The sequence below is a fragment of the Molossus molossus genome, unplaced genomic scaffold (genome assembly GCF_014108415.1).
Source record: "Molossus molossus isolate mMolMol1 unplaced genomic scaffold, mMolMol1.p scaffold_m16_p_9, whole genome shotgun sequence".
Classification (NCBI taxonomy): Eukaryota; Metazoa; Chordata; class Mammalia; order Chiroptera; family Molossidae; genus Molossus; species Molossus molossus.
The window spans coordinates 108,896,354-108,915,840 of record NW_023425403.1 but is presented as its reverse complement, the minus strand read 5'-3'; the positions used below and the strand labels follow the sequence as shown (position 1 = coordinate 108,915,840).

Genomic DNA, 19,487 nt, shown 5'->3' with positions numbered 1-19,487 from the left:
GAAGGCAGGAAGGGGGGGGGGAGAGAGAGAGAGAGAGAGAGAGAGAGAGAACTTTCATCTGTGGTATGCATTTGGATTTTTACCAAAAAGACTCTTAAGTCCAAAACTTCTCCAAGAAATCTAGTCATTGTTTCTTTTCACTACTCAAAATAAATGATCTTCTAGAGTACCTCCCTGTACCACTTTCTTAAGAAAAAGAATAAGAAAAGTTAGTACATTTTAATAAGTCCTGATAATCGAACCTTTTAGTACATGAGCACACAAAATGCCTAAGTTAGGGTTTTCAAATAAAGTTTTCGTTTCTTACCCTGATTTATTGTGCATAATACTTACAAAAATTACTCAAAAAACTTGCTGATAATGTTTATTTAAAAGTTCAGGGGAATACCTTGCTATTGATGCTAATAATGGCTTCTGACGACTAATACTATATTTCTCAGTAAAATGTAATTTTGTCTAAAAAGGCAGTAGTGAATTAAATACAAACTTTTCCAATCAGAAAAATTACTTTTAATTTGAAAGCAAGTATCCAAGCTATAAATATTTTTTTTTAAAGAGAACAGTATGTTTTTCCATGTTTTAAAGAGACACCAGTGCCTTTTCTAACACATACTTATTAAAATCTGTCAATTGTAGAATTTGGTAAAATTCATTGGAGGGATAGAGTCCTTCATTTATTGACTTCCGTCCATAAAAAGAATTTAGTAGGAAGGAATTCTGTGATATGGCAGAGTTTGGCAAAGTTGGTGCCCTATTTCCTCGTTCAAGAATGCATGTAACTGGCTGGGTATGGTGGGCATTTTCAGTCAGTCATTTCATTTGTTCAGGGGTAAATGTTAATGTAGTGAGGATTCCTATTTTAACATGCACAAAACTTCTTTTCCTTAGGGCACTATGTATAGACTCATTTGTATTACGACGCAAGTGTTCTCTCTCGCCGGCAGAAATTCTATGTCGGTGGGTATTTGTGAGTTATATCTTCGATTCCCACTCCATTTGTATTGGGCCGAATCCGTGGCTAATTCTACTGGACGAATATTTCTGAAGGAAGAATTCACATGTCTTCCCTACCCCTCACATTTCCACGTGTCTCCTCCTCCTCTGCTTTGCTTCCACGCACGGGACAGCGCTGGGCCATTTTATGGCTGCGGACGCAGCACGGTCCCCCTGTCTGCTTGTCACCCCCCCCCCCCCCCGCCACCCAGCTCACCGTGCCTCTCTGCTGGCCTCGTGCAGGGTCCCCCGGGCTCCCCAGGCACGGGGCGCTCACCACTGCTCCTCCCAGTCTGCATTGCAACGTACGTCGGGGACTCAGTGCACCCCCCTCACTAGGTCCGGGCTCAGAGCAGGCTGCCCGCGCACCATCACTACTTCTCCCCGCGTGTGCTCTGAGCCCTGCTCAGCACATCGATGCCACGTGCTGCCTAACGTGTCTCCACCAGGTCTGGTGCACTGAGATCATATCGACTTTACTCACCCTTTCTGTGTTTGGGGGTGTTTTTTTTTTTTTTTTTCGGTTGTTAAATACATAAACGAATAGCTTTTCTATGCATCGGAGACAGGAAAAGCACCCAGGAGGGCTGTTTTTGTAGCTCTGGCATGATTTTAAAGCAATCGGAGCAGTGACTGAAGGATTTGGCTCGTTAAGCTATATGCAAGTCAAGCACAAAAGCTACCTTGTGAGGTAATCAGAAATACGTGAAAATAAACTGAGAAAGACAAATATATGCCGTTGATGGTATTCTCTTGCATTCTCTCTCTCTCTCTCTCTCTCTCTCTCTCTCTCTCTCTCCTCCTTCCCTCTCCCCCGTCTTCCCTCACAGACATTGTTGAAAACACTCTTTTCAGTTTTAAGTCATCGCCAGGAAACCAGATGGGATTTGCATGTGTTTGTTTTCGATTTTAAGGCTAGAAATCTGAAACTTCCCAATCTTGATTTGGCTGCGGAGAACAAACATGCCTGTGAACATGGTACAGACTCAGATTTAAAAACGGGAATGACCAGTCCACCTAAAAACGCCCGCGAGAAGCTCTCGTCCCAGGGTCCGAGTTCACATTCACTCGCAGGAGTTTAACTCACAGACTCTCCTGTGCTCCGGGCTTGCGGCAACCCCTCTACCATGGCCGTCAACGCCGACTTTGGGTGAAAATAGAAACCCTGTAGATTAAAGGTGGTTTTGTTTTTTTTTCTTTTAAACAATCGGATTAAGGCCCGTCTGGCTTGTTTTTTGTTTGTTTGGTTTTCCTTGTGTATTTTTGTCTCAAGGTGGGTATCACACATTTTTAAAAGAGAATCCAAAAGCTAGCTCGAACGGTAACCCTCGTTCTCCGTGAGGGCCGAGCTACGGTGCCCTGAGCCGCTGTGCACAAGCAGAGTCAGGCAGCAGCCTGCTGGGGGGACCAGCCAGACGGTGCTGCCCGGCTGATCTGAGAGGGGTGCAGGGAACCCGCCTTCTCCCCAGGCTCCCGGGGTGGGAGGGGCTGTCTGGCGCCACCGAAGGAATTAGGCTCGGGTTTGAAGAGCAGCCTGAAGGCTATTAAGTTTATTTTAAGAATGTGTTTCCAGAGATCTAACAAATGTACGCGTTGCTGCAGGCGACGGGTGCATGCAGTCCTGCTGCACCAGGTGTTGTGTTCTCCCTTCTGCCCCAGAGGCAGGGGGTGTGGGTGTCCCCGAACCAGCTCCGCTCCGGGGAAAGGGGGACTGTGTCTGCAGAGGAACAGGCTGGTCTGCCTTGTTTTACTTCTCTTTGTTAAGGGGGAGCGGAAAACAGAAACTTATTTCTGCGCTGCATTCAAAAGAAGTCGTTAAGTCTCCTCACATTTCATCTGCATATATTGCTGAGGGAGAGCCCCACACGTCGAAATTCAGGATCGATTCCAAAGAACGGACCAGGAGCCTGATTCAAATCCGTGGGCTTTCATGGGAGGCTCACACCCCGCAAAACAGCTGCAGGGGGGCAGCCAGGAAGAACCCACGCCCTCCCAGGACAGGGCCCCCCTCTCCTAGGAGGTTAATAATGAAAACACCGGTGGGCAGTCACATAGACCTGCGAACAATGCCCGTCTAAGTTAGCAGATAGCATCAGGCTGTTACCCGCACTCCATACATTCATTAACCTCCTTCCTGGGGCCTGACATTTCTCTCTGGGCAGCGTTCCAGCCCCCAGTCCTCAGCCTGACCTGAGGCTGCAGAGTTAAACAGTCACCGGAGGTTAAACAGAGAGAGTTCAACATTTCCCAGACGGGCTACTGCCGGAGCTGTGGGAAATCTCCAAGATGAATTCCCCTTACACACCACACACACACGCGCACACACGCACACACACACCACGTTCTTTCGTGTTATTTAAAACGCAACTGTTACGATTTTGTGCCTAAGAAAACTCTCTGACATCACAGTCTGCTGCCCGGCAATACGGCCGGACCGAGCGGAAATCTCTGGGAACACGTTCCTCTTCTGCAAAGAGCTGCTTTGCCCTCTTCGCCAAACCACAGTCTTTCGGGGTCTTGGGAAAAGGGAGCAGTGATCACCGATGTAACCCAGGCTGTATTCTTCCTCTCAAATGCTTGAAGTTTGTATCCGTCTTGTTCGTCGACATAATTCTTTCATTTTCGTTCTTTCGGTGGAAAATCATTTTTATCGAGACCCCAAGAACTGCACCATCTGTTGCTGACACCAAGCTCCTTCTGTCCCTGCAAGGTGGTCCCGTGGGTGGCCTGTACTGCCTCTCCTTCCCCACAGTCCGGAGGCCGCGCGGCCAAACCGAGACATGGTGCCAATCAGCGTGGGGTTTGTGTTCCCCTCGGCCCACCGTGTGGTCTGCACCCACCGGCAAGGACTACATAATCATTCCTGCAGTGCTTTGTATTTGTGCTTGAAATACAGTGTTGCCCTTCCATGTTCAGAAACAAAGTTTCCTTAGCCGCTGGTAATCACAGCATTCCAGTGGCTCGTTAGCTTTTAATTTAGACGGCGGCGCGTGATCGCCTAGGATGTGCTTATTGTGGACGGGACCCACCTTGCAATTACAGTTACGCGGTCCCCGCGTCCTTTGTCTCCTGGGGACGTGCACCTGAATTCCCCGTCCTAGGGGCGCATGCCAGCAGGGAAGCCTTCACCCCCTGGATGAAAGCTTCTCATTAGGGAGGCAGAGTCTTGCACAGTTAAATCAGGTTTGGTGAAGAAAATCTTCTTAAGCCCTCGGTGAGCAGATAGACATTCTTGGTTCTCCTGTTTTTGGGTTGTTGTTTTTTTTTAAATAGGAGCTGGAAATAAGCATATATTTTTTTTCTTTCATTTTTTTTGGCTTTTGTGTAAGGGGTAGGTTTGTGGGAGCAGACATGCTCAGAGAAAGTGGGGCGTCCCCACAAGTACTGCCTGCTGCTCGGACCCAGCCGAGGCCCTGACGGGACCCACTGCCCAGCCACAGGGAAGCCCCTTCTTTCCGGCTCCCCTGGTTTGGGGCTCTGGCCCACGTCCCCTCACAGAGCAGTGGGTCTTACTCTTCGTGTGTGTGAATTTTTCTACGATGTAGCTTCAGCTCTTTAGAAACTGCCCTTTGTACCATTTGTTTTCCACCCCGTTCCCGCCGTGTCGGTCTCCCTGTTCGTTAGGATCGCAGGAGGCACGGAACCGCGCTCAGGACATTCATAGATGACGTTAAAGCAAATTAAAATAAAATTGAAACCAAGTGAGATGCCTTGAGCTAAGGCACATGTCATCAGAAGCTCCCTGACCAGGGCCGCTGCAGGCCCCGTCCTCCGGTCCAAGCCTTTGTGTTCAGTCCGCTTACACCTGTGCTCCGGTGCAGTGTTCCGGTCAGGGACTCCTACGGCTGATTGGTCAGTACCTGTGTTGGGTCCTTTCTGATTGGCCGAGGCCCATGCGCCTCCCCAAGGGCACGTGTTCTGCACAGTCAGCCCAGGCCCAGGGCATCACCACAGCGCTGCCGGGTCCCAGTCCCCAGAGGCAGCGCCCTTAGCAGGCAGCGTGGCCGTCGTTAGCTGCGACTCTGTGCTGAGGGAACAGGATGTTTGCAGGAGGGCTGCTGGGGACCTCGTATGAAAAATCGATTATGCTTCTTTTTATTTTTTTTAATTAATTAATTTTTTGTATCCTCACCCGAGGACATTTTTCCATTTTTTGCACAGAGCGGGAGGGAGAGAGAGGAAGAGAGAGAGAGAGAGAATCATCGACGTGAAAGGGACACATCGAGTGGCTGCCACCCGCACGACCGACCAGGGCCGGGGACAAACTGCAACCGAAGTTCGTGCCCTTAGCGGGAACCGAACCCGGGTCTCTCTAACCGCTGAGCCAAACCGGCCAGGGCGATTATGCTTCTTTTTAAATGTTCACTTAAGCTCTTCTCTTTTCCTGGGTCCCAAACAAGCATCCAGCAGACTAGGCACAAGCCAGGGATGAGCAGCACCCGTGCACTTACTCCGAATCTCTGCATTGCTCTCATGTTTAAGACTTGCACAGAGTCTGCATTGTTGCCTGACACATCTATTTATGTTGTAATGAGTTGTCTTTCTGGAGGCTCCTCAGAGCCCAAAAAGGTCTCTTCCATGAGGTCTGATTCTCCGGCTCTCAAAAAAAAAAAAAAAAAAACACAAATAGGCATAAATCCTAAATATGGACTATTGCTTAAACGGAGATCCTGCGACAAATTACCCTAGCTTCTCCAGCAGGTTTCAATGTTATTCTGCACCAGAGCTCACGCATGTATCGCATCTTCCTGTAGGTTACGAAGTGTCCCGTACATTTTCTTGGTGTGTTTATGGCCGGTGGCTGTGCAGTCTTCACCGCAGGTGCGTCTGCAGCCCCACGCCGTCATGTCCAGGGTCCACGGAGGGCGGCCGGGTAGCCCGTCTGCTAAGAGAGGGCCCCTCTCGGCTCACCTTCCTGGGCACGTCCAGGGAGAGGGCTGGCTGCAGGGAGGCAGCTGTGTGCAGGAGGAACATGCCCCCACTTCCTGTGCTCCCTCCGTCTTGTCCCTGAACATTAACTCATTGTGCCTGTTAGTGAGGAGACATGGTTGATTTCTCCTTCTTTGCAGTGGTCCTGTTGTAGAAAAGCTCTGCCCAGCCAAGTGCTTCTGGTCACCACGTTGTATTCTCCAGTCATCACACAACCGTGTCGTATGGGTTCTGTCTGGACACACCTTGTTTGATACACGGTACTGATCCGTTGACTTGGAACTTGCAGCCAGCATCGCTGTCTCTTGTGCCTGAACGAGCCAATGTCTGATGCCTGCGTGTTCCCTGGAAGGCAGGTCGCGGCCTGCGTGTGCGCAGGAGCCCTGGACAGCACTCTGCCCTGGGATGGGGACGTACGTTAACCACCAAATCACCCCTCCGCCGAGATCAATCACAGCGATGCGGAGAGCGCGGCACCAGGCGGACTGTGAAGAGGGCGCGCGTCCGCAGGTGCGAGCTGAGACAAGGTGGTAGAGCCCAGGGGTGCGCATTTCTCAGAGGTGCTTCCCCGGTGCGCATGGGGGGCTACCACAGCCCCTCGCCTGCTCACGGTGCAGTGACAGATGCCTTTGAGGACATGGCCAAAGTCGCGGGCACAGAATCCAGGAATAAGGAAGATCGTGCGTCAGCCTCTGGCGAATGAGTGACTAGTTCAAGTCTGGAGTCTCAAGGACAGAGACCCAGTCCCTGGCCTGTGCGGGTGTCCGTGCAATTAGATCATGTCCCTCGGCAACAATACAGGGAGGTGGACTGTTGTCCTCTTGACTCCAAGGTGACGTGGCATCAGGTCAGGCCCTCACCTCCTCTGGCAGCCGCAGCTCCAGGCCCACAGGAGGCAGAGGGTCGCAGGCGAACCGTCCGCACTTGGACGTGGCTGCGGAATGGCGGAGCGGGTGTGTACAGCACGGACGAGGAAACCATATATCACTTATTAAAAGTTGCGCTGCCGGCAGCTTTTGAATAGCTTGATGCTAGACTAGAGTAATCACTAGAATTATTGAGTGGGCTGCAACAGGACACGCTCTGTGGACAGAGCCTCTGTGTCTTGCCCGGGGCTCAGGAGCCACGTGAAGGCAGCCGTGAGGTCAAGGTAAGGAGAGAAGAAAAGGCACATGGAGTAAATGTCCTGAGCTACTATCACATTGAATGTCTTGAAGTTTCCATTTTACTGGATTTCTTATCTCTGTTTTTATACTTAACCTTCCAGAAACAACTTCCCCCGTCTCTCTGAATGTCTAAATAACACCCTGGACTTAAGGTCCCATTGAAACGCTATCTCTTCCGTGAATGTGTCTTTGAGACTCTCGCGTTGAAGTGACCCCTCACTTCTGTGCACTCTGCCAGCTCATTGTCTGGGTCTCGGAGCACGTGTCCATCTCCAGCCTGGGCGCTATCTGTGCCCTTGTGCTCCCCGCGGCTGAATGTCCGCCCAGCGCAGAGCCAGAGAGGTCGGAGGGACAGGCTGGCTTCGGCTCAGCCCCCATGGCGTTCAGTCAACTAGAACGTCCCCCTGACTTTCAGGGGAGGACGGGGGCCAGGAGCTCTGAGAGTCTCAGACGGACTGACTCTAAGACAAAACAAAATTGAAAGGATTATCCCAGCTCAGAAATGGCAGATAAATAAATAAATGCCTTATCTCCACTTGAATGCCTTTAACGTATGTAAATATTTCTGGTGCCGATTTAAAGGGCAATATGCATATTAATTTTCAGTTCAGCTTCTAGGCTGAACTTTATTCCAGGCAAGTGGAATTTTAGCCAGCTAGAATGTTCTATTGGCAGCCAACTCTGCTTCAAAAATACAATTTGTCAAAACACACGGGCGTGGGGGAATTATCAAAGCTAAATGGACACCCAGAAACTGCCCCTTATCGAGCCCAAGTCGAACTTGTGATGGTTGTTTCATCCAGAAGAGGCACTTTGTCTTCGGAGAAATCGGGCAGCCCTGTGTTCGCAGGGGAACTAGCTGAAGGTGGTGATTCTTTGTTGTTCTGGAAAAAAAACTGTTGCATTCAACCGAAAAAGAAAATGAAGACGCCTAAAGACCAGCTGGAAAAGTTCAAAAGAGGTCTTTTCATAAAAGCCCTAATGGGTTGTTATCAGGGTTTCGGGACCAAGCATGTGGGAGAGTCTGTCAGCTGTCAGGCACCTGCCGTGTGAGTTCATGGCTCAGACCACACACTTTAACTTGTTTGGGGAACGTTGAGACTAGATTCTTACGTGTCATAAGTGGCAGAATATGATCTCGAAAGGCAAGGGATCCCACCGAGGTGAACCTCTTTTTAAGCTGTTTAACTTTGAAATTTCACATTCAGGAAGCTGTAATATTGTTATTTAAAGTTTAAACATGTCTTATGCCAATAATTAAGGTTTTAGAGGAGTTTACGTGGTATGCACTAAATGAATAAATAACTGTCTTTCCGTTCTTTAGATAAAATGTAGGGTTCAGTTGTGCAAGGTCAATTTTAGTAAGTTACAAAAAACGACGTCTTTGTTCTACAAATCCCCATATTACACTTGCATAATAAGTAGTACCTACAATTTTATAAATTCTGAAACACAATAGGATTCTTGTGAATATAAATCAGACATTGCATAGTATTTAATTCTATTTATAGTTAAGCTTTATACACTTAACTGTATATTCTGTAGTAAAATATATCTAATTTAAAAATATCTGATTGGTGAGTGCTAAGCATCTAAAACCATACCTTGAAGCAGATCACCGTCTCATAAAGCAAAATTTCTCAATGTTGTTTCTTAATTTTATTATTATTATTTTTTATCTCTAAGTGGTGGACATATGAAATCCTGCCAAACTTGTTTATATAACTGTGCCACTTGAAACCCCTGATTAAGCAGTAACCTGGAACCCTCATTTAAAATAAAATTTTAAGTTTCTACATAGAGATGAAAAATTAGCTATCTTTTAAACCATCCATTACTCATAATAAAATGCAAGTGCTTCTGGAGAGCTACCTGCGTCAGAGGGGCGTCTCCCCTCCTCGGCTCTTGTCACCTTTGCAAGAAAGAATTCAGATGAGTGACAGAAAGCAATGTTGAAGCAAAGCAAGCCAATGTATTAAGGACGAAAAGCAAGCAAAGGTGTTAAGAATACACTTGACATAAAGCACAAGCAGGCAATTCAGCTAGTCTGAGCACCCAGCCTGGTGGGGGGTTCAAGAGTTTTATACTTTTCCCTCCTATAGGTTTCAATGTTCCCCTACCGGGTAGACTAGATTTCAAGGTCCTCCTTTTACATTGTTGTGGCTTTCTCCAGAATTTATAAGAATATCTAGCTGTTTTATCTTGTCAATTCCCAAGGCTGCTGACTTTTCTGTCCAGTGAGTGAGATAAACTCTGTCTTTTCCCTTCTCTTCTCCTGCCCTGGCAGTTATCTGTCCTGCCTAACATTCCCCCTCCAGCGATACCATTCAAATGCTTTTGGAATTTCTGTTCTTTGCCCAGCAGACTTCATCTCCCCTTGGGTTTAGCTGGCACAAATGGCATTAATTGGGTCATTGTTTAATATTTCCCAGACCACGGTGATTTAACCTATGTGTTCTCCGTTTAGGGAGAAGAAGTATTAACCATTTTCTCTCAAGGGTCCCTGGTTGGGGAAGATAAGGTCTTGTGATTCACAAGCTGCCTGCAAGCTGCCTTGTTGAATTTTCTTGTCTCAGTTTCCCCATTCCACCCGCCCAGGAATTTTCCTAGCTCCTTATTATCCTGCCTCATTTCCCCCTCAGAGACTTCCATCCCTAGAAACTCTTACGGTTGGTGAGGGGGAAGGTCGTATTTTCCATAACTACTTGTGCAGACAATGGCCATCATTTCCGCCTCTGCAGGGAATGGAAGTCTCTCCCTACGTGATTTAAGGGAGACAAGGGCGTGAGGTCCGAGACTGTAACGGAGAGGCCATTGGCTGGACCTCCTAAAGTAGGAATGGGCTGGAATGTCCGAAGAGTCATCACCTTGACGTGGAATTGCTACATCCTAGGGCCAACAGGTGTCGCAGAAGGTTAGTGGATGGAAAGACCTGGGGTTCCATCTGCTCAGAATTCAATCCAACAGGGACTGAAAAGTCTCCTTTCTGGGGGAGGAGGCTGAGTGTATCAACAGGCCAGTAGAAAGAGTGTCAGAAATATGACAATGACAATTATACCGAGGCCCAGTTATTACTCATAATAAGTTTGTTTTTAAGAGGAGCTTGAGGTCCTCAACAGGCTTGTAAGAGGGGTTCTTAGGTTGTGGTTCCTGGGGGGACTCACTAGAAACAGGTTTAGTTTGAGATAAAAGAACCCCAGTGGCCATCCCTGTGAGCTTTGCTGCAGTTGGGGTGCTCACCAGGACTTGAGGTGGCCCTTCCATCTGCATTGGGATTGGGATTCGGGACACTTGTCCCTCCAGGGTTACAAATGGGCCATGTCCTCTGGTTTAACTGGCTCGTATTGGTAGTTTTCAGCTGGGCAGGTAGAATTTGGTTTTCATTTCCTGTAATGTCTTTTGTACTGTCCTTGATTAATGGTGAAAGATAACAGCTGGAGGACTTCCTTATCTACTGGCAGGTCAGACCTGAGAAAGGGGGAGCTCACAGGGGCCCACTTGTTCTTCTCCTTTACGTTCTTCTTCTGTGGGGAACAGAGAGCAGGGACTCTGTTATTTTAGACATAGCCTGGCTAGAGTCCTTTGGAGGATTTGATTGGCTTCGTTTGTTGTTGTTGTTGTTGTTGTTGTTGTTACTTTATCCAAGGATTGAGGTTTCGTGATGAGTATAAGTGATAGTTGATTTCTTTTTTTATTTATTTTTTATTATTTTTTAAAATTTTTTATTGTTTTTTCTTTATTGATTTTTGGAGAGAGAGGAAAGGAGAGGGAGAGAGATGGAAACATCGAGGAGACAGAACATGGATGGGCCGCCTCCTGCACGCCCCCCACTGGGGATCAGGCCCACAACCTGGGCATGTGCCCTGACCAGGAATCAAAACAGCGACCTCCTGGGGCAGGGTAGACGCTCAACCACTGAGCCACACCGGCCGGGCTATAGTTGATTTCTAAAGCAGGGGCCAGTTCTTGTGTAATATTGGCCATAAAATAGCATCTACTGTCACTGTGTAGGGTTCTTGGCCGTTCTACCCTAAGTAACATGTTTTAGCAAACACTAAGCCTGCTCAGTTGTCTTCTTCTGTTCTGGTAGAAACGGCTTCAGTGTATTTGGGGAAAGTGTCTATCAATACTCATAAATATTTAACTAGCTTTGGGGGCATCTAGGTGAAGTTAATTTGCTAATGCCCCTAGGGTATGTGCCCTGTGGTGTATTGACATCAGAAGGGGAGGAGGCGGGAGGGGACTCTGGGGTTATGGTGGTTCCTGGCCTCGACAGGTGGTCCCCCCTAACGAGGCAGTGGAGCACCTGGAACAGAACGAAGGCATGAGAGAAGGGGAGATGCCCGAGCAGCAGCCCAGGGGAGGAGTGGACGGCAGCACTGTGCGTGGCCATTCAACCCGGTGATCAAACAGGTTTAGGAAGAGGCCCTGGTGAATGGGTCAGAGCAGAGTGAGCGGCCTTCGTCTAATCACAATGTAATGGGCTCACCCGACTCTTCAAGGGTCACTTGGCTTTGTCCCCTCGGGGATGATGTTCTTAGTGGGAGCCAACTGGGACCCAGGGCTCCTTCGGTTCAAGGCCGGTGTGCGTAGGCTCTGGTCCAGGGACACGCTGGCCCCTGCAACAGTCCCTCTTCCAGTGGCCAAATTTGCAACAGAGGGGGCATGGTGTTTGAGAGGGCCTATTTCCAGGGCACCCCCTTTTCCAGTGTCCTTCTTGTGCACAGGAATAGCAGTGCCCCTTGGGTGTCCGATGTAGTCCAGGGGTGGGGTGGCCCAGAGGTGGTGCAAGGCTCCAAGCTGTAGCTAACAGGTGAGCCTGGGTTCCCTCCGGTGGGCTTTGCTCTTCCTCGGCCCTCTCTGGGTTGTGACAAGTACTGAAAGCTGTCTCTGCCAGTGCTCAGTGGGGGCTGGGGCCCCAGCTAGTTCTCGATAACGTTTTCCTGGTATCTGCCTGCTGGATGAAATGCCACCCCAGACACACTCGGTCGTCAACAGATTCAAGGTCAGCGTTGGTGTATTTTTGTAAACCTTTTGTTTTTTTTTATTTTATTTTTCCTATAGTATAATTAATCATTTTTTAAAAATGTTTTTGTTACAGATGTTTCTTCTTTTTTTCCCCATTGACACCCTCCTCCCCACCCACCCCGCGCTGTCCCCAGCTTTGTTGTCCATGTCCATCAATTATGCGACATGCATATAAGTTTTGTGGTTTATCTCTTCCCTCTCCCACTACCCGCTCTTCTGAGGATCGTCAGTCTGTACCCTACGTCCACGTCTCTGGGTCTACCCTATTCCTCAGACTGTTATGTTCATTATATTCCACAAATAAGTGAGATCATGTGGTATTCGTCTTTTTCTGCTTGGCTTGTTTCGCTTAGGATAATACTCTCCAGGTCCCTCCATGTTGTCTCAAATGATAACAGATCATTCTTTCTTACAGCTGCATAGTACTCCATTGTGTATATGTACCACAGCTTTTTTATCCATTCGTCTACTGATGGACTCTTGGGCTGTTTCCAGATCTTAGCTATTGTGAATAGTGCTGCTATGAACATGGGGATACATGTATTTTTCTGATTGGGATCACTAGGTTGAATGGCAATTTAATTAAATATTTTTAATTTTTAATTTTTGAGATAACACCATAGTGTTTTCCATAGTAGCTGCACCAGTCTACATTCCCACCAGCAGTGTACTAGAGTCCCCTTTTCTCCACACCCTCACCAACACTTGTTGTTTGATGATTTGTTGATGGTGGCCATTCTGACAGGTGTGAAGTGACACCTCATTGTTGTTTTAATTTGCATCTCTCTGATGATTAGTGATGATGAGCATTTCTTCATATGTCTCTTGGCCATTTGTATGTCCTGTTTAGAGAGGTGTCTATTAAGGTCCTCTGCCCATTTTTTAATTGGGTTCTTTGTCTTCCTTTTGTTGAGCTGTATGAGTACTCTTTATATTTTGGAAATTAACCCTTTATCTGATGTATCATTGGCAATTATGCTCTCCCATAGAGTGCATTCCCTTTCCATTTTGATGGTTGTTTCTTTCCCTGTGCAGAAGCTTTTTAGTTTGATGTAGTCCCATGTGTTTGTTTTCTCCTTTGTTTCTGTTGCCTTAGGTGATATATCAGTGAAAATTCTGCTGCATATGATGTCCAAAATTTTGTTACCTACATTTTCTTCTAGGATTTTTATGAATTAATGAGTGACATTTACGTATTTTATCCATTTTGAGTTTATTTTTGTGTATGGTGTAAATTGATGGTCTACTTTCATTTTTTTGCATATAGCTGCCCAATTTTCCCAGCACCATTTATTAAAGAGGCTGTCTTTACTTTATTGTATGCTCTTGCCTTCCTTGTCAAATATTAATTGAGCATAATGTCTTGGGTCCATTTCTGAGTTGTCTGTTTTATTCCATTACTCTGTCTGCCTGTTCTTGTGTCAGTACCAGGCTGTTTTGATTACAGTAGCTCTGTAGTATAACCTGAAATCTGGTATTGTGATTCCAGCCACTTTGTCCTTCTTTTTCAAGATTGCTGTGGATATTCAGGGTCTTTTTCGGTTCCATATGAACTTTTGAGTATTTGTTCTAGTTCTGTGAAATATATCGTTGGTATTTTGATAGGGATTGCATTGAATCTATAGATTGCTTTGGGTAATATGGACATTTTAATTATGTTAAGTCTTGCAATTCATGAACAAGGTATGTGCTTCCACTTTTCATATCTTCCTCTATTTCTTATTTCAATGCCCTGTAATTTTCTACAAATAGGTCCTTTACTTCTTTGGTTAAGTTTATTCCTAGATATCTTAATTTGTTTGCTGCAATGGTAAATGGGATTGTTTTTTTAGTTTCTCTTTATGTGATTCATCATTGGTGTATAAGAATGCCATCAATTTCTTAATGTTAATTTTGTATCCTGCTACTTTGTCAAATTCATTTATTAAGTCTAGTAAATTTTTGATGGAGTCTTTAGGGTTTTCTATGTATAATATCATGTCATCTTCAAATAATGACAGTTTCACTTCCTCCTTTCCAATTTAGATCCCTTTTATTTTTTCTTCATGTCTAATGAGGAGAATGGGTGTTAGTTCTTTTTTGAATGTTCGATAAAACTCCATCTATGACTAAAACTTCCAGTACTGTGTTAAATAAGAGTGACAAAAGTGGGCATCTTTGTCTTCTTTCTGTTCTTCAGGGAAATGCTTTTAGTTTTGGCCCATTGAGTATGATGTAGGCTATGGGTCTTTCATATACGGCCTTTATTATATCAAGATATGATCCCTCTAATTCTACATTGCTGAGCATTTTTATCAGAAATTGGTGTTGGATTTTGTCGAATTCTTTTTCAGCATCTATTGATATGATCGTGTGGTTTTTATCCTTCATTTTGTTTACGTAGTGCATTGATTTGTGAACATTGTACCAGCCTTGCACCCCTGGGATGAATTCCGCTTGGTTATGGTGAATAATTTTTTTGATGTATTGCTGGATTCAATTTGCTTGTATGTTGTTAAGGATTTTGCTTCTATGTTCATTAGGGATACTGGCCTGTAATTTTCTTTCTTTGTAATGTCTTTTTCTGGTTTTGGAATTAGAATTGTGCTGGCCTCATAAAATGAGTTTGGAAGTCTTCCCTCCACTTGAATTTTTTTAAGTAGTTTGAGGAGAATGGGTGTTATTTTTTGAATGTTCGGTAAAACTCCTTCGTGAAGCCAATTAGGCCTGGGCTTTTGTTTGCTGGGAGAGTCTTGATTACACCTTCAATTTCTTTTGTTGTTATTGGTCTGTTCAAATTTTGTATGTCTTCCCCATCCAGTTTTGGGAGACTATGTGTTTCTAGAAATTTGTCCATTTTGTTTAGATTGTCGAATTTGTTGACGTATAATTGTTCATAATATTTGTTAATAACCCTTTGTATTTCTGTGGTGTCAGTTATTATTTCTCCTTTTCCTTTCTGATTTTGTGTATTTGGGTTCTCTCTAATTGTTTCTTGGTGAGTCTAGCTAAAGGTCCATCAATCTTGTTTATCTTTTCTAAGAACCAGTTCTTTGTTTCCTTGATCCTTTGAATTGTTTTTTTTTTGTCTCTATGTCATTTATTTCTGCTCTGATCCTTACTATTTCCTTCCTTCTATTTGCTCTAGAATTTTCTTTTTGTTTGCTTTTTAGTTCTTTAAGTTGTGAGGTTAGATAGTCTATTAGAAATTTTTCTAGTTTCCTGAGATAGGCCTGTATTGCTATGAACTTCCCTCTCAAAACTGCTTTCGCTGCATCCCATAGATTTTCTGTTGTTGTGTGTTCATTTTCATTGATTTCCCGGAATTTTTAAATTTCTTTCTTGATCTCCTCAGCAATCCATGCATTGCTTAATAACATGCTATTTAGCATCCATGTGTTCAAATGTCTTTGCATGTTCCTGTTTTAATTGATTTCTAGTTTTATGGCATTGTGATCTGACAAGATGCTTGATATGATTTCAGTCTTCTTGAACTTGTAGAGACTTAGTTTGTGTCCTAACATGTGGTCTATTTTTGAGAATTTCCCATGTGCTCTTGAGAAGAATGTGAATTCTCTAGTTTTGAGGTATAATTCTCTGTAGATATCTATTAAATCTATTTGGTCCATAGAGTCTCTGTTTCCTTGCTAATTTTTTGTCTAGACGATCTATCCAGTGATGTCAGCAGGGTATTGAAGTCCCTTGCTATGATTGTATTGCTATCAATTTCTCCTTTGAAGTCCTCCAGAAGATTTTTAATATATTTTGGTGCTCCTGTATGGGTGCATATATGTTTACCAAGGTTATATTTTTCTGTTGGATAGATCCTTTCAATATTATGTAGTGGCCTTCTTTGTCTCTAGTTATGGTCTTCATTTTGAAATCTACTTTATCAGATATGAGTATTGCTACCCCAGCATTTTTATCCTTTCCATTTGCTTGGAAGATTTTTTTTCATCCCTTCACTTTCAACCTATGTGAGTCTTTTGTGAGGTGGGTCTCTTGTAAACAACATATAGATGAGTCATGCTTTTTTATCCAGTCAGCTATTCTGTATCTTTTTATTGGACCATTCGATCAATTTACATTTAAGGTGATTTTTTTTTTTTTTTATCCTCACCCAAGGATATTTTTCCATTTTTTGTGCAGATAGAGTGGGAGGGAGAGAGAGGAAGGGAGAGAGAGTGAGAAACATCGACGTGAAGGGACACATCGAGGGGCTGCCACCCGCACGACCAACCAGGGCCGGGGACAAACTGCAACCGAAGTACGTGCCCTTAGCGGGAACCGAACCCGGGTCTCTCCGGACCGCAGGCCAACGCTCTAACCACTGAGCCAGACTGGCCAGGGCATGATTATTGATATGTATTTATTTATTGCCATTTTTGTTTAGTGTGGTTATATTTTTCTTTCTGTTTCTTCTACTAACTACAGCAGTCCTTTTAACATTTCTTGTAGTGCTGGTTTGGTGCTAATGTATTCCTTTAGCCTTTTTTTTTTTTTTTTTGTCTAGGAAGCTTTTTATGTGACCTTCTATTTTGAATGATAGCCTTGCTGGGTAGAGTAGTCTTGGATTCAGATCCTTGTTTTTCATGACCTTCATTACTTCATGCCATTCCCTTCTGGCCTGTAGTGTTTCTGTTGAGAAGTCAGCTGAGAGCCTTTATGGAGGTTCCTTTGTAGGTGACCTGTTGCTTATCTCTTGCTGCTTTTAGGATTCTCTCTTTGACTTTAGTTTTTGGAATTTTAATTACTATGTGTCTTGGTAAGGGTTTGTTTGGGTTCTTCTTACTTGAGGCTCTCTGTGCTTCTTGAACTTCAATGCCTTCTTTTTTTTTTTTTTTTTACCAAATTAGGGAAGTTTTCTGTCACTATTTCTTCAAATATATCCTTTAACCCTTGCTCATTTTCTTCTTCTTTGGGGACTCCTACAATGTGAATATTATTACATGTCCAGTTGTCCCACAGTTCCTTTAAGCTGTCTTCCTGTTTTTAATTGTTTTTTTGTTTTGGTTTTGGTTTTGGTTTTGGTTTTCTGATTGGCTGATTATTTTCTGCCCTGTCTTCTAATTCACTGATCCAGTCCTCAGCTTCCTCTACTCTGTTGTTTAGTTCTTCCAATGTGTTCTTTATTTCTGATATGTCATTTTTTATTTTTTCTTGGCGGTTTTTTATTTCCAGTTGGTTGATTTTCAGTGTTTCTATGTCTTTACTCATGGTGTTGATGTCCTTACTCATGCTGTTGAGCTTCCTTAAGATCATGGCTTTGAATTCTAGCTCTGTGAGCTTGCTTAACTTCATTTCATTTATCTCATCTTTGGTAGAAGTTTCTTTTTCTTTCATTTTTGCGTTTGTTTCTTTGTTTCATCATTTTGGCTATCCCAGTGGATTTTGGAGCCTGCCAAATTTTCCCTGTGGGTGTTGGTGTTTTGCTGTTTGTGGCTCCCTCTCCTGGGTTTAGATGAGTTGCTAGCCCAGGAATGGTTCAGTTATCCTCCAGCTTTTTCCCTGGAGGCTATTAGTCCTGGTTACTTGAAGAGCCTTGGGTTCTCAGTTGAATGAAAAACTCCATCAGGTGTTCAGTGTAAGGGGATTTCCCGAGGGTGGGGCAGATGCTGGTTGTTAATGAGCCTCAATTTGCATTTCAATGGTCACCAGGTGGGGCTGAATCTCCGAGGGAGGGGCTGCTGCCTCTCCCCAGAGCCCTGGGTAGGAGTAAGATGGCCACAGTCCTGTGTGGCCACAACTCAGCAAAAGCTTTGAGTGCCCTCCAAATCCAGAGAGTCTGCACACAGTTCCAGTTCAGTCCGCCCTCCCTCTGCCGCAGCCCGAGGTGAGTGGCTGTGGCTGTTTTAGCCTCTGTCCCGGCTGCGCTGTGGAGCCGCGTGGGAGTGTGACCTGAGGGCGCTGCTCCCAGCTAAGGCCGCTGCTGTCTGTGGGCTCCCAGCTCCCCCATCCTGCCTCCGCAAACCTACCAGGATCAAGTCAGTGTCCCTGGTTATATGGTCCTCGCAACTGCTTTTTTGTTGCTTTTTCCCGTCAATTTGTCTGTGTTTTAGTTGTAATTCCAGTTTGGTCCTGGGAGTCGGTCTGTGTAGCTCCGTTCACTCCGCCACCATTTTGGAATCTCTCTGTAAACCTTTTGTTAATTGCCCCCCAAAAAGGGTGGCATTTTTATCCTCTTCTTGAGAAATTCTTTTTATTTTTGTCATAATTAATGACCTAATAGGACATTGTTTCATTTCTTCTATGAGACACGTAACCATACGGGTCCTGCAATTCCTTTCCTCTCGCCCTTCATTTGTCCCAGTTCGATAGACCCAACTAGGCTTCTGATCAGGGACTGTGTCTGCCCCTGGCTGGTGTATGTGATGTTGAGCAAGATGATGAACTAATGCATCAGCATGAGCTCTTGCAGCTGCTAGTATGTGCTGCCGTGAGGGAGAACAATTTGTAAAGTGTTCAAGTCAAGTCATAAGCCAATGTCAATTCAACTGCTCTGAATTTTCTAGGGTCTTCATAATACTGACCAAGTTTTGTTTTTTGGTTTGTTGTTGTTGTTGTTGTTTGCAAAGAGCCAGGTCAGATATAGGAAAGGAAACATGTACCCAAATAACTCCTTCAACGAGGCTCCCCATTTGCTGCTCCCCACGGGAAGCATGTGGGGTGCGGGTGATGGTGAGCTCCGCCCCTGGTGATGCAGGACTGAGGGGAGGAGGGAATCCATATCCACAACTGCTCTGGAAGGGGGGTGAGCCGAGAAGCAGACTGTCCCCCGTTGGGGTGGGCTTTGTCTGAAGGCTGGCGTCCTATGGGGCCCGTGAAGATTTCCTCCAGTTCATCTGACACTGTGGTGACACACATTCTCCAGCTTGTTCTTCTGTCCCTATCTCATTACATTTGCCTTCATTTATACAAACAAATCTAACTGGAGAATAGTGTTATGATGTAGAGGTCTGTGTACAGCCCAGATGTCCCTGTCCCCAAAAGTGTATTGAGGCCAAGCTGTAGTACAAAAGAAAATTAATCTTTTTTTTAAGGTCTAGGGATCACATTTTCCCCATTTCTTTACGATGCATCGCAGAGATAAATCTCGTGGTACTGAATTTTGATTTCCCAGCTGAAAGAGAACAGAGGAGGTCACAGGAGGGAGTGGGCAACCCTGTTCTGTCTCCCGTCTTACCTCCTGGAGAAGGCGTCCCTTCTCAGGCCTGGGTTTCCAGAATTAACTAGTCTTACTGTGTAACCCAAATTCCTGGCTCAGTTACCCATGACGTGCTTACCCTGTGCCCTGAGGGTGGCCTTACCAGTGACCAGGGCACTGGCCAGATGTCCTGGGAATGGATTCACCCCACAGGGGGCTCAACTCCATGCCGCTCACCTGACATCTCT

At 45.3% G+C, this 19,487-nt stretch overlaps 1 protein-coding gene across 1 annotated transcript in view; it reads left to right on the top strand.

The window, feature by feature from the left end:
- Positions 1-19,487, top strand: part of FREM2 (FRAS1 related extracellular matrix 2) — a 261,505-nt gene that overhangs the window by 102,143 nt on the left and 139,875 nt on the right. The window lies entirely within an intron of this gene.